General features: G+C 57.5%; 1 pseudogene; it reads left to right on the top strand.

Annotated features, from left to right (window-relative positions):
• The first annotated feature begins 204 nt into the window (after nt 1–204).
• On the top strand, nt 205–11,113 carry LOC114684763 (annotated as a pseudogene).
• The last annotated feature ends 291 nt before the right edge of the window (nt 11,114–11,404 follow it).

The raw sequence follows: 11,404 nt of genomic DNA, 5'->3' as shown, positions 1-11,404 counted from the left end.
CTCTCACTCTGGTTAGCATACTTGCTGTCGATCGGAGCAGCTGTTCACCTCTGATTGGACGGAGTCAAGTTTTGCTGGCGGGGCCGCGCCCTGCAGCGCCGGTCAGTCGACCTCCAGGACCGACAGTTCGGGCAGCGCGGCTGTTTCCCAGGAGCGTGAGGACTGCTGCTCGCACCTCTCAGGGTCAGCGTCAGGCGGGCGGCGATGATCCTCGAGGAGAGGCCAGATGACCGGCGCCGGCGAGGACAGCGCCCGGCTGCAGGACGACAGCAGCATCCGTAAGGTGGGGCTGAGAAGGGGTGTTGGTTCCAGCCTTCTGCCCGTGCTGTGTGGCGCGGCCTTTGCGGCCTTTCCTTCCTGGGACCTGCTTCTTGAAAGCCCGATGGGAAACTGAGCCCCAGCGAGAGGCCGGAGCCTGTATTCCAGCCGGTGGGAACCCAGTGGCGCAGCCAAGGTCTGGATAGTTTCCTTGAAGCTAGGAGGTCCCTTGTTCTCAGAATCAAGAAGTTGGTTCTGATCGTGACAGCCCCCACTCTTTCACCTCCACCACCAAGCAGGTGTTTTTTTGACACCTAGGGCACTTTCCCAGAAGTGCCCTCTGCATACACGCTGTGGAAGCCGGTGTCCATTAGATGTTAGCTTGTAGCAGCAGACGGCAGACCTTCTGGACTTTATGTCCTTTGGCCACTTTCCATACATATACCCCTCCAAAATCCTGACTCTGGGGATGAGGGTGCTGGGCTTCCAGGAATCCGGGTAAATAGGGGTAGAGTGGAGGAGACCTTTCATTCTTTGCCTAGTGGGTATTAGGTTGATCTCAGTCTGTGGCCTCAGTTTGTGGTATTTCCTAGGGACAGTGTTGGAGTTTCTTAGTGTTGAGCAGGTTCTGGGGTACTCTGCTCACCTCCTGGCTTGGGCTGCTAAGCAGAGCTCCTGTCACTTCTCCCAGGTGTCTGCACTTTGCCTCCTTCCTGGTGTCAGACGCACGCTGCTGCTGGCTCATTCTGTCCAGCTTGTGTGTGTGTGTGTGGCTCAGGTCTCCTAGAGGAGGGGACAGGGAGGGAGGGCACCCAGACTCGGACAATCTGCTCAAGGGCTCCCTCCTACCTGGCATGCTCTGCCACAGTGACTACTGGCATTAGAGAGAGCGGGGAGAAGGGAGAAGAGAAGGGAGGGAGGGAGGAGGGGAAGGAGGGAGACAGACAGAGGCAGCTTGCACTATGATGAACTCCTTGAACTCTTCTTCACAGGGTGGCCATGCCTGCAGTATCCTTTGGAGGAAGTAAATGTTGCATTGGCTGCCACCTTGTCAAGAGTATGGACTCCCCCAAAGAGCTGACTCAGTAGGGGAGCTGGGAAGGTTTGGGCTACTCTGTTCCTTCTTTCTATTCCAGCCTGTATGGGGATAACTGTCCCTCCTTCTGCTGATCCTGGGGAGAGCCAGTTCAGGCCACTGGGTGGGAGGTTTGTTCCTCTGATCCGTCCGTTTCCTCTGTGACACTGCCAGGCCTGTTCTGTGGGGTCACTGCTATTGGGGTGTCAAAGGTGATGGTAAGCTCTCCCAGAGTTAGGCAGGAATTGCCATCATGGAGGTCCTCTATGGTTAGATGGCTTTTGTTTCCAGAGGGTGGGGAGACTGCACCAGGAGAGAGATGGCGCTTAGCGTCTGTGCCTCCCTGCTGGCGCTTCCCTCGGCCAGTGTGGAAAACTGGGTGTGGGCCATCAGCTTCCAGAATCCATCCAGCTCTGTAGATTGTCTCTGGCTTTGCTTATCTTGCCCTCTGCCAACACAGGTTAGTAGACTGCCTCCTTGCGGGAACCAAGGTTAAGAAGGCCAAGAACAGGTCCCGGGGCCTGGGTTTAGGGCTAGAGAGCCCAGAGAGCCTGACTGCCACAACTCCCCATCAGTGGGGGAGAGGGAGCCGTAGGCCATCACTGAGCTGAGGCCTTCTACCCAGCATGTTTCCAGTCCTAGCTGCTCATCAGAACCTAGAACTCTGGAGTCTTGTAGTAGGCTCTCGGAAGAAGACATTTGTCGTTTTCGTCGTGGTTTTGAAGAGAGACTATTGGGGCCTCAGTGTCCTTCCTGCACGGGTAGGGATGACCCCTGAGAAGGAGGCAGGATAGTTTGGATCTAGCCCTGTTACCTGCTCTGCTCCTATGTTGTCCTGTACCGGCTTCCCAGAGAGTGAGTCATCTCTCCGTGGTCACTCAAGGATGACTTAATGGCTTCCTTCTTTCAGAGTGAGCCCAAGTGCCACTTCTGTGGGCGCTCATCAGTGACATGAGCCTCTCTTGCAAAGCTGGCACTGTAGTAAGGTTGGGGCGCCAGTCAGGGCGGTGGCCTCCAGGAGCTCCATCCATGCCGACGCGTAAACCTTACTTAAAACCATGCAGGGTGCCAAAACCGCCCTTGCATGAGAGTAAGCCATGCTTTGAATGCACAGCCAGTATCGGCACTGCCAGGTTCACACACACACACACACACACACACACACACACACACACACACACACACACCGCTCTATGTCATTTCAACTAGAGCCTTTGAGTCTCTGTGACCTCCTCCCCCATCTGTTAGAGGGCCAGTGACCACTAGTGAGGATGTTCCCAGGGTAAGAGCCTTCTACAGAATCTGCACCACCGAGTCTTAGGCTGGTGGATTAACCCAGACAGGGTGAGAACCCTGCATGACTTGGAGGACTTCAGCTGTGGACAGCACCACTGATACCCCACTCCTTGATAGTCTCTGGGAGAAGCCTCTAGGTCATGGCTGCCAAGCCTGTGGCTGGAAAGAGAGGATGTCACAGATAACTCAAGCTCCTCTATCACATTACCCAGGAGGAGCTTTCATCCCGCTGGGGCTGGCAAAGGACACTGGAACCCAATGCCTAGTTGTCTATATCACAGACCAGTACCCACTGCCTGAGCAGCCCAGGCTCGTGGCCCATAACTGTCTAGTGACCATGTTCTTAGTTCCTGTGATTACGCTACTTCAAAAACCCTGTGGCAGAGCCCAGGCCAGGCCCTTTTAAAAGGAGCTCGTCCTGGGCTCTGGTAGTAGCTCTTTGGAAAGGTAGCCAGACCCCCAAGACAAATTGTACCACCTGTATAGATGAGCTGGTAAGTCCCCAGAGCATATAAAGCTGGTTCTAGCAGGGTGATCAGAAAGGGCTTCCTGATGGAGATTTATAACATGTTTTAATTTTTTTTAAAAAAATATAAATTTATTTATTATGCATACAGTGTTCTGCCTGCATCCCTGCAGGCCAGAAAGAGGGCACCAGATTTCATTACAGATGGTTATAAACCATCATGTGGTTGCTGGGAATTGAACTCAGGACCTCTGGAAGAACAGCCAGTGCTCTTAACCTCTGAGCCATCTCTCCAGCCCCACATATTTTATTTTTTTAAGAGATTTTATTTTTAATTATGTGTGAGGTTATTTGCATATGAATGCAGGTATCCTCGGAGGCCAGAGGTGTTGGATCCCGCCCCCCAGAGGTGAATTACTGACAGTTGTGAGCCACCTGACGTGGGCGCTAGGAACCAAACTTGGGTTCTCTACAAGAGCAGTATGGACACTCAGCCAATGGGGCATCTCCTCATAGAGCTGTGTCCAGAGCTCTGTCACACCGTATTTTAAACTGTGGGCCATGGAGTACTCAGTATTAGGAGAGTGGTTGTGTGGGAAAGCCTCCTGATGTATGGGGCCAATCGGATGGCTGGGATGAGGCTGAGTCTGTGGCATCTGTGAAGCATTGTGGGAAGCATCTCACCCATGTTCCCAGGCAGGCCTGCCCAGCCCCTCCCTGTGACACCCGCTCAGGATCCGGCCCACAGTGACCACTTCCTTTCCCAAGGACCAGCTGAGGTCCCCTGAGGTTGGCAGCGGCTATGCTGTTGGGGCTCTGTGGGCATAACCACCGCCATCCTCCCCACAGGGCTGTGACTCCTTGAATCAGAACCAGCCCAGCCAGCTGCAGAGCCACAGGGCTAGGCTCCACCAGCAGATCAGCAAGGAGCTGCGGATGCGGACGGGTGCCGAAAACCTCTACAGGTGAGCACCTGCTACTGCCTGGCCCTGGACCCGGGGAGTGATCCTGTCATCAGTCAAAAGAGGGACAGATGGGCAGATGGGCACGACTCTATAGCTCACCATTCAGCCTAGACCCTCACAGACAAACCAGGCCCATTCCCACCTCTGGGCCTCCCCATATATGCTGAGCCAGAGGACCACAGGCTCCTTTTAAGAGGCCCAGCAGTATCTAGTGAGCCTTGGAGACTGCTCAGAAGAAGCTGTGTATGGCAGGTGGCGAGCACTCCAAGGTTGAGGACCTTGCCAATGATCTTCTGACCCAGCTTCTCTGACCACACAAACCACTCTGTGTACTCTGCAGGAGAGCCCCAGGCTCATACCCCTCAACATCCTCCTCTTCCCTGTCCTCAGAGACTCTCTGATCCCTGTGTTGGGGCCCAAAACAGATACAGGAGGGCTGGCTGTGCCCAGAGTCTAGGGAACTTGTATTGGAATCACAATGGCTTTGGAGGATGAGCTGTAAGAGGAGGCATCGTAGAAGAGGAAGGGAGGGTGGGGGGATGGCTCAGTGGTCCACTGATTGCTCTTCCAGTAGGCCCCGGGCTCAATTCCCAGCACCCAAACGGCAGCTCACAACCATATGTAACTCCAGTTCCAGGGGGCCTGACATCCTCACACAGACATCAATGCAGGCAAAACACCAATGCACATCAAATAGAAATAAATAATTTTTTTTAAGAGTCACATTTTTTTAAATTATATATGCAGTATTCTGCCTGCATGTGTCCTGCAGGCCAGAAGAGGGCACCAGATCTCATTACAGATGGTTGTGAGCCACCATGTGGTTGCTGGGAATTGAACTCAGGACCTCTGGAAGAGCATTCAGTGCTCTTAACCTCTGAGCCATCTCTCCAGCCCATAGTAAATCCTTTAAAAAGAAGAGGAGAGCACCTCCGTGTTGCCACCCTGACTCCAGCCGTGGGACCAGCCCTGCAGCACTCACTGCTCTGGATGGGCTCTGAAGCTGGGCCAAAGCAGGAGGGCTGCTCTGGGTCTGGGTCACTGGATCTGCCTCAGGCATGGGTCTCCCCACCTCCCCTGGCCCCTCCCAGAGCCACCAGCAACACCTGGGTCCGAGAGACGGTCGCCTTGGAGCTGAGCTATGTCAACTCCAACCTGCAGCTGCTGAAGGAGGAACTGCAGAGCTGAGCAGCAGCGTGGATGTGGACCAGCCGGAGGGGTGGGAGACACCATATACATCATATGTTGGAGGTGCGCCTGGGTGGGGAGCCTCAGGAAGGACCAGGCCGCCGCATGGTAATAGGTCTAGAGCTCGTGTTTCTGGTTCCAGTGAAAGTGTTTACCATTCCCATGATCCCCCTGGGCCTGAAGGAAACCAAGGAGTTGGACTGGGCCACACCCCTGAAGGTAAGTGCTGGCCTGTGAACTTTGAGGGACGCGGCCCTGAAGTGGGCTGAGGGGGGGGGGTTAGATGCTTCCTAATCGAGTTATCCCATTGAACAGATGAGAAGCAGAGGTACGGGGGGGGGGGGAGGAAGGGCTGCCACCAAGGAACTGCCCTCCTCCCGCTGCTGGTTCTTCTGGTCCCAGCCTGGGCTAAGGGTTAGATGAAAGTTTGGATTGGGTCCTGCCCCACAATGGCTATGAAGGGGCCTCATCATTCTGGGAACCCTAATATGACCATGAGGTAACAGAATCCCCTGTAGAGGGCCCCCCTGGCTCAAGGATGTCACCCATCTGGTACCTGTTTTTTGAGAACAATTGACTCCTGAGTGACCTGGAAGGGTTCAGACCCCAGAATATTCCGTGTTCCTTCTTCCAGGGCTGTAGGCCCCATGGAAAATGATATGACCTTATGACTCACTGTCGCCAAGGTGACTGACAGATGAAAGAAAATGTGAAAATGGCACCACAAAGAATCCTGGCCCAGTTCTGGTCTTTGGAACCCAGAGCTTGGGACCTGAACATCAGCATCCACCGTAGTCCCAGCCCCTGGGTCCTCAGCCCTGGCCCATCCGTTCCCCCAGAGCAGGCCGCCAGCATGGAGTGCCCCAAGGCAATACCTGTTCTTCCATCAGGAGCTGATCTCGGAGCACTTTGGGGAGGACGGTGCTTCCTATGAGACAGAGATCCAGGAACTAGAGGACCTGCGGCAGGTGCGTGGACCGCTCCCCCTCATATTGCTCCAGAGCCGAAGAGGGAGCCAAGTCTAGGAAGGTTGGATCTCAGTGTAGAGGTCACACGGAGTCCCCACATGCTGGGAGGAAACCTGGGAGACAGGAATAGCCAGTGTGTTCGTGAAAGGACCTGACTAACAGGTGCCTCTGTTCTGACTATGCTCTGTTGGTCTGGGCCGTGGCACTGCTGTCCCCTCCTCAGGGCCCTACTTGGCCTCTTGTGCCAGGCTGCCTGAGGGCGGGGGTCAAGTGTTCCTCGGAGATGATGCCCAGGAGCTTTGAGGATGGCATCGTGAGTGGTGGATCTTGGGACGGGCCCAGCTGGATTCTCCCTGGCAGCCACGAGGACTCCCAGCAGGGATGAGAGGGCCTGGATCTGCTGGCAGCCTACTACGGCCAGCTCTGCTTCCTGGATGCACGTTTCTTCAGCCCTGCCAGGAGCCCAAGGCTTCTCTTCCACTGGTAGGGCTAGCAGCAGAGGTGGAGGACCCCGGGGCTGGGAGGCCGGTTGTTATGGGAACCGTACCCACCACCCTGACACACCACGCCGCAGGTACGACTCGCTCACAGGGGTCCCGGCACAGCAGCGGCTCTGGCCTTCGAGAAGGGCAGTGTACTGTTTAACATTGGGCACTCCACACGCAGATCGGAGCGCGGCAGGACTGCTCCTGCACGAGGGCACCAGCCATGCCACTGAGGCTTTCCAGAGGCTGCTGGTGAGGGCTGTAGACCACAGTGGAAGGGTATTGTGCCCGTCTCTCCGGGGCAGGAAATAGGGTTGGTGGACATGGCCTCCCTGTGTGAGAGACTTAGCGCCTAAGTCCTCCAGTGGAAGTTCGGAAGGTAGTTCTGGTGGGCATGGGACTCCCTCCCTGCCCGCGTGAGCACTCTGTCCATCCTCAGGGGCCTTCAGACTCCTGAGGGAGAACTTCTCCCACGCGCCGAGCCCAGACATGAGCGCCGCATCTCTCTCCATGCTGGAGCAGCTCATGGTGGCGCAGGCCCAGGAATGCATCTTCAGGGGCCTTTTGCTGACAGCCTCCGACACACCTGACAACGGTCCAGCTCAGCTGCAGTTGGCCCAGGAAGCTGCCCAGGTAAGGCCAAGGAGTCCTGCCCAGGAGCCTCGACAAGCTGGCCGAGCTGTGGCCACTCAGAGAGGAGAGCAAGGCTCCGTGGGACAGGAGCAGAGTGGGTTTGGAGCCAAGTCAGGCACAAATGGGCAGCCACAGACAAGGCACCCGAAATCTAGTGCTCCATGTCACTCGCTAAGGCCAGTGACTGCCCTGGTTCTTGAGTCCTGAGAACAGGCACCGAGCCCTGGATGCCCAGTCTGGCTCAGCTTGGAATCTAGGGCGAGGCTGCCAGAATGTGGGGCAGAGTAGGTGGAGCCTTGGGTGCCTAGGCAGGAAACTTAGGCTGTCTTCTAGGGGTTAACTGGCCTTGTCCCTTGAGCTCCGTGGGCCTGGAGAAAGGCAGAGGCTCCATTTGCACCCACATGCCCGTTGGCAGGTGGCAGCTGAGTATGGGCTGGTGCACCGAGCCATGGCCCAGCCGCCTGTCCGAGACTACCTGCCCGCCTCCTGGACCAACCTGGCACACGTCAAGGCTGAGCACTTCTGCGCCCTGGCCCACTACCACGCAGCCACGGCCCTCTGCGAAGGCTCCTGTGAGTGCGCCGCCCCTCACGCCTGTGTGCGCCCACAGAGGCCCCCTGCTCAGGCTCATGGCCTCTCTGACCACCCCCGCCCCCAGCAGCAGACAAGATGAACTCTCAAGGCGGGAGCAAGTCTTCCAGCCTCGACGGCCTGTGAGCCCCAAGGTCCCACGCTGCCACAGCACCCGGAGGAGCGCAGAAGCTTGGTGAGGCATCACAGACAGGGCAGGGCCCGGGCCAAATGTGCAGGTGTCCCCATAGCCGCCCGCCCGGCAGCTGACATCCCTGGGTTGGTGGAAATTGCTGGGAGCAGGGCTCTTGGGAGTGCTGGGCAGGTGGGTACGTCGATGGGGAGAGCTTTTCCCTTGCTGTACTGTTTGGCTCGCAGAACTTTCCTTTCTTTTTCTTTTTCTTTTTTTTTTTTTTTTTTGTTTTTCGAGACAGGGTTTCTCTGTGTAGCTTTGCGCCTTTTCTGGAGCTCACTTGGTAGCCCAGGCTGGCCTCGAACTCACAGAGATCCGCCTGGCTCTGCCTCCCGAGTGCTGGGATTGAAGGTGTGCGCCACCACCGCCCGGCCTTAGAACTTTGCTAATCTGGCCAACACTGTCTGATGCTATGTCCCGTTCCCTTCCTGAGCATACTGAGACAGAGGGTCTGGGACCCAGCCTAGAAGACCAGTTGGCGGGGCACCCGTGCATTCCTGTGTGGGGTGTGCGTGCGTGCGTGCGTGCGTGCGTGCGTGCGTGCGTGCGTGCATATGTGTGTGTGTATGTGTGTGTGTGTGTGTGTGTGTGTGTGTGTATGTGTGTGTGTGCCCAGCCTGAAAGGGCCAGTTGATAGGGTACGCATGCATGCATCCATGTGGTGTGTGTGTGTGTGTGTGTGTGTGGTGTGTGAGTGTGTGTGTAACAGTGCTATTCCTGTGCACAGCCAAGGCCCACCTGAAGCGTGCCATCCTGGGCCAGGAGGAGGCGCTGCGGCTTCACACTCTGTGCCGGTCCTGCGGAAGGTGGACCTGCTCCAGGTCGTGGTGACTCAGGCACTGCGGCACTCGCTGGCCAAGTACTCAGAGCTCGAGCGTGAGGATGACTTCTTCGAGGCGTGGAGGCCCCCGACATCCAGCGTGAGCAGCCCTTTGGGGGCCCCTTGGATGAGTGTGTCAGTCAAAAAGGCGAGGCTGAGTCCCCTGCCACTGCCGCTTGAGAGGCAGTCAGCAAGCCAGGGGTGGGAGCACATGCCTGTGATCCCAGCCCAGCACTAGGGAGGCTGAGTCAGGAGGACGGCGTTGAAGGACAGCCTGGCTGCATAGTGAACCCTTCTTTGGTGGGTGGCAGGCAGGCTGGGCTGAGGAGTGAGTCTTGGGGGGGATATCAGGCCAGCATCCCCTGGCACCGCCTTTCACACTTGATTCTCGCAAGACAAGAGGGGACAGAGGCCCGGTGCCAGCTGGGGCTTCCAGGTGGATTCCTGGAGCCTCTACATCTAGCATAGACTCAGGGAACTAGTATAGCCCTGGCTGTCAGTAGGAACAGCTAGGTTTTGAGGACCCAGGAGAGTTCCACGTGCAGTCGAGGGCCACACACTCCTCTGAACTGAGCCAAGCCCTCTGGTTCTGGGAGGGCCAAGAGTCTGGGGTTCGGTTCCAATCGTCTTTTCCCTCCTGCCCTGTCAGCCAAGACCCACCAAGCCCCGGAGGTGAGAGTGCCCAGCCTGTCCCAGATGAAGGTGACGGACTTCTTCCATCGGCTGGTGAGCAGGCCAGTTCCCCCTCCCTGTCCCTCTCCCCTGGGGCCTCCTCACCCATTTCTGCTCCAGGGTGTGTGTGGCTAAGACGGAGGCGCCAGGCAGGTCAGGGCTCACTGGCTGCCACTCAGCCAGGCCTCTGCCACTTACCTCCTTCCAGGGTCCCCTGCCCGTGTTCTCAACCAAGAATCGGTCTTGCCTCCTTCCAGGGTCCCCTGCCCGTGTTCTCAACCAAGAATCGGTCTTGCCTCCTTCCAGGGTCCCCTGTCCGTGTTCTCAACAAGAACCGGTGGCGGTTGGTAGGGCCGGTGCACATGACTCCAGGAGAGGGCGGCTTTGGTTTCACACTGCGGGGAGACTCGCCCGTCCTCATCGCCGCCGTTGCTCCTGGGGGTCAGGCTGAGGTAAAGGTCATCTGTCCTCTAGCCCCCCCCCCATGTCACCATACTAGACTATCAAAGTGTACTTGCCACCACCTCACCGACCCACGTTCTCCGCAGTCCGCCGGCCTGAAGGAGGGTGACTACATCGTGTCCGTGAACGGGCGGCACTTGCAAGCGGTGGAAACACGTGGAGGTGGTGGCGCAGCTGAGGGGCGTGGGCGAGGAAGGCGTGAGCCTGCAGGTCGTGTCCATGCTGCCCAGCCCTGAGCCACGTAGCACGGTGAACCCTTGGCCTGGGAGAAGATCCCCCAACCCCCAGCCCCACCCAGCCCTGGTCTTCCTCTTGGGTGTTCAAGAGGCCTCAGAGAGCAGGCGGGCAGGTGGCTTTCAGTGGAGGTGGCTTCCTGGGCAGTGTCCACCGGTGATGGTGCCTCCTTAGTGTGGTTACTGTCCTGCTCCAAATGAAGCCCCCTAACCCACGTCAGTGGGATTTTGTCCCCAGACTAGAGGCTTCTAAACCAATCTATTCCAGAGGTCACATCCATTCAGCAAGGCCATTCCAGGTGGCTAGCAGCCTCCTACGGTCACTCCAGACGCCTCCAACATGTCCCTAACGCACCCACCACTCCTAAAGGGCTCTAACCTCTAACCAGGGTGGCCGCAGATAGGGCAGGCAGCGATGGCTGACCACGTCTACCTCTGTCCTGGCTGTAGGGACCCCGACGGCCAGCACTGCTGTGGAGCCAGAGGGAGTGTGGTTTTGAGACGCCAATGCCTGCACGTGCCCGCCCCTGGCCCATCCTTGGCTGGAGCCGGAAGACCAAACAGAGCAAGACTGGGAGCCACCCTGACCCCTGCACCAACAGGAACTGTGTCTCCTGTCCCTGAGCTGGACACTCTGTACCCCTGTGTACCCAGGGTGGCTGTGGAGGCCGTCTTCCTGTGTACGTCACCCTGTGACCAGCTCCAGCTAGCCAGGTGTGCCTAGTGCATTCTGTCCTCTGCTCTGGGGCGCCCTCAGGCTGCCCCCACCTTGCTTAGAGCGAGAGATGTCTATTAAAAATGCCAGCCAGATGAGCTAAGCCTGAGCCCAGTGCTGAGACCGTGGCCACTTTATCCACACCAGGGATATGTCCCAGTCCACTCCAGACACAGTGCTCATACAGCTACCCCCCCCCCCCCGCCGCCGCCGCCGCCGTGGAGGGCAGCAGGGATGGCGCTGTTCTCCTGAAGCAGGCCCCTTGGCCCCTGCCATGACCTATGACCTCTTCTGCTGCGTGGCTCTATCCTCAAGTTGCTCCGGGCACGTACCCTCAGGGCCCTACCCTGAATGGGGAGGTTCTGCCTGGCGTGTAGTGGCCCTTCTGGTCACCTCACACTGACC

This window comes from Peromyscus leucopus, unplaced genomic scaffold, assembly GCF_004664715.2.
Source record: "Peromyscus leucopus breed LL Stock unplaced genomic scaffold, UCI_PerLeu_2.1 scaffold_1052, whole genome shotgun sequence".
NCBI lineage: Eukaryota > Metazoa > Chordata > Mammalia > Rodentia > Cricetidae > Peromyscus > Peromyscus leucopus.
This window is presented reverse-complemented; position numbering and strand designations above follow the sequence as displayed.